The sequence below is a fragment of the Lissotriton vulgaris genome, chromosome 4_1, assembly GCF_964263255.1.
Source record: "Lissotriton vulgaris chromosome 4_1, aLisVul1.2, whole genome shotgun sequence".
NCBI lineage: Eukaryota > Metazoa > Chordata > Amphibia > Caudata > Salamandridae > Lissotriton > Lissotriton vulgaris.
In genome coordinates this window covers 1537295494-1537299278 of record NC_141691.1, presented here as the reverse complement: position 1 = coordinate 1537299278, position 3785 = coordinate 1537295494, and positions in this window count along the sequence as shown.

Sequence of the window (3785 nt, the reverse complement as noted above, 5' to 3'; positions counted from 1 at the left end):
TACATGTGCATTACGTGAAATGTATCTGATACATCGGGATCCCTGTCACAGTCCCAGGCCAATGAAGAGCCCTAGAAGACCCACAAAGACCACATGTTGATATCACACGACATTGAAGGCTAGGATCTGATGAGTGAGAGCAGTCACACACACATACAAGTGACCCAGTCACAGAAAGACACCACATAGTGAAAGCAACCTGATGTGTGAAACACAAATGTGCTATGGTGAATCCTGAATATGTCCCATGTGCGTTTGCCCACATTCCAGGCCCTTACATCAAACAGACCCACTGATTACACCTGAATGACCAGTAGTCTACCATGCACCTACATCCCAGAAAACCTACTCCAAAGATGTTGGATAAACACAGGACAAATCAGCAAGCATCACAAACAGGAACATCTGCAGGGAATATAGGCTGTGTAGAAACAGGAAAGGTTACCCACAGAGACATGCTCATATAACACACCACATGGGCCCAGTCAATGTCACGAAAGATCACACTGTCATGAGGTGACTCCACTCATGTGTAAGGTAAGCTATGTCAACCATTGTCTGTGCTGGCTAAGTCATGTCAGCATAAAACTTGGCCACTGAGGGGGGCGTGGCCAAGCGGCGCAGGGAGGTGGCTGCGTAAACCAAGAGCTCCGTCTTTCTTAACTCCCCCGCATTAATCTGCCACATATATCCGTGCACTGAACCAAGAATCATCAACCCGAGAGGGAGCGCCCCCCCCCCCCGGTTGTTCCCGCGCTGATCGGACGCCTGGTGGCAAAGTTACGACTCCCGTCATAGTGCGGCCCACATATCTGACGAAGCCAGGACCTGAAGTACTTTTTCCGGCCGGAACGGGGAGAGTGGGGGCGGCTGGCGCGACCTGGGGTCCTGTGCAGGCCTAACATCACACAACTGCCATAGACTGCTACACACTGAGGGTGCCCCTCCCCGTCTCTTGAGCGGGATATAATCGACCGGCTGAACAACACCTGAAGCGGCCGTGAGACAAGCCGGCAAAATCCTCCTTTGTCCGGCAGCTAGAGCAGCACTTTCTTCCACACTGGTGCGCTGAAGGAGGGGTGCTAGCCCCGGGAGGGCGGCGACGATCCGGTGAGTGTTGTTGGTGGCAGCCGCACGGGGGCCTGCCCCCCTTTGCCCACAGAGGGCAGAACGGCTGAGGGATTGAGATTACCCCTTGCCCCGCCTCACAGTTTGGGGACCATCGCGCTGTTGGACATCAGTGAAGAGGGCCCAGTGCCCTGCCTGTGACAGCCTTACCCCATCCGACTGTGGTCTCCGCTTCAGCGAGACTCCCCAGCCGCGTCACCCGAGGCAGCTGAAGTCACTGGATTTACCAGGTCGAAACACACCAGGGTTGTGCCACCCCACGCAGAGACATACGCCCCATGTGGTGCCTGGGGAAAGGAGGGGGATATTAGGCATGGTTGCTGAGGCCCGTACCTGTGTGGTGGTTACCGCTGACAAACCCACAATGACGGGCCAGAGGGGCCATAGAGCGGTTCAAACCAAGAAGCTCGACTGATATGCGGTCCCCAGGGTCTCACCCCCAGGTCCGCGTCCCGATAACCGGACCATGAATGATCCTGGTGGTGAGGGCCAAGAACTGACGCTTAAGGACGCAATGGAGGGTATAGTGGGGATCAGAACCTCGTTGGAGCACAAAATGGACACACTTTCCATTGAAATTAACCTTATCAGGGCAGACCTCACTAAAGCTACTGAGAAGGTCAAGCAGGTGGAAATCACAACAGCGAGCCTTGTAGATGATGTATCGCACCTCCAAAGAAATGTACATGACCTGCAAACATTCCGCAAGCTCATGGAGCATAACCTAGATGATTACGAAGGACGCCTCAGACGTAACAACCTACGCATTCTTGGGGTCCCTGAGAAGGCAGAGGGACTGGCACCTGACCTCTTTGTTGAGGAAATTGTTCTGATAACCTCCAGCCTAAAGGTCTGAGCAAGTTTTTTGTGGTAGAGAGGGCTCATAGGGTGCCGGGAGTTCACCCAAAACATGGGGCCCCACTATGCCCCATACTAGCGAGGGTCCTGAACTTCAGAGACAGAGATGCCATCTTACAAAATGCAAGAATGACTGCGCCCCTTCGGTATGAAAATGCTGTTATTACTTTCTTTCCAGACTTCACGTAGATGGTCCAGCGGCAGAGAAAGTCCTTCCTGGCAGTGAAAAAACAACTTAGAGACCGAGGATTCAAATATGCCATGCTCTTTCCTGCAAAGCTCAGAGTGGTAGCGGAGGACCCCAACCCAGAGACCCCGCATGTTCCACAGTTGAAGAGGGATAGCTATAAGGCCTTAGTGACAAACAGGGCTAAGGAATTGGGAAGAGAGGCGCTAGGTAGAATTTATGATCAAGGGGATAAAGCCGGGAAATTGATAGCATGGTTGGACAAACGAAAGCTGGTGAGCATATTGGTGCCTGAATTAAAGGACAAGGCAGGATGCACAATTACGGACCCCCAAGAAATAGCGAACACCTTTGCGGTCCACTTTGATCACGTATATTGTTCACAAAACCCTTACACAATACATGACTCCCTGGACCTCCTACGTGATATAACACTACCAAGACTTTCAGCGTCAGACTTGAAATACCTGGAAGGGGCACTCACGCCGGACGAGGTTGCACAGGCAATCAGGGGGCTCAACTCTGGGAAGGCATCGGGACCTAATGGTCTGCCGATTGAACAAAATAAACTTAGGCCGGATATTCTTGCCCCTCACTCGTGCAAAATGTTTGAGGAGAGTGGAGAATGTGGGGAGCTCGAATGGCCTCATCTATTTGCGGTTCTCGAGAAACTGGGATTTGGGCCCGATTCATCCAATGTGTGCAGCTCCTTTATTCGAAACTGCTAGCCTAGATAGTAGTAATGAACAAAAAGTTGGAGGTGTTCAGTCTCAATAGTGGCACAAGGCAGGGATGTCCTCTCTCTCCCCTCCTGTTTGCATTGGCGCCCTTGGCCTCCTGGGTGAAAAGGGACCCGGTGATACGAGGGTTTAAATGGGCAGACTCATGGGAAGACCGCATCTTATTGTATGCAGACAACATACTGCTGTTCCTGACATCCCCAAGGCCTCACTCATGGCCGTACTGGACATCCTTGCCATCTTTGGCAGGTACTAGGGTATTGGATTAACTGGGCCAAATCAGTGTTATACGTCCTAAGGGGTCCCCTCACTGGCCTTCCCAGGAACTGCCCGATACAGGTCACCACTTCAAGTATCTAGACATTTATATCACAGCTGACCCCGCAGGTAGATTCGCTCGTAATTTACTCCCTCCCCTGCAGAGATTGAAGAGTGATTCGGAGCGCTGGAAGCAGCTTCCGCTCTCTCTGCTGGGCAGAGCATCCTTATTCAAAATGATGTCCTTACCCCGGTTCCTCTATGCCCTGCAGAACTCACTGGATTTGGTCCGGGCGGGTTACTTTAAAGAAATTGATAGCCTCCAACGCAGCTTGCTCTGGACTGGAAAGCAGCGTATAGCACTCTCTAAATTGAATCCCTCCTGGCATGATGGGGTATTGCCCTTCCTGACCTCAAGAAATATTACATGGCCACTCATCTGGCGGCAATCAATCACGGCACGTACAGACGGGCAGATGATCCAGGCTACGCGATGGATCGCTAGTTGCTTTGTGGCGGGAATTACAATCGAGCGCTCTATTACAAGGCCGGAACACGCCACCTAACTGGCCCATCCAAACACTCAGTGCAGGTTTGACAGGCAGCTAACAGAG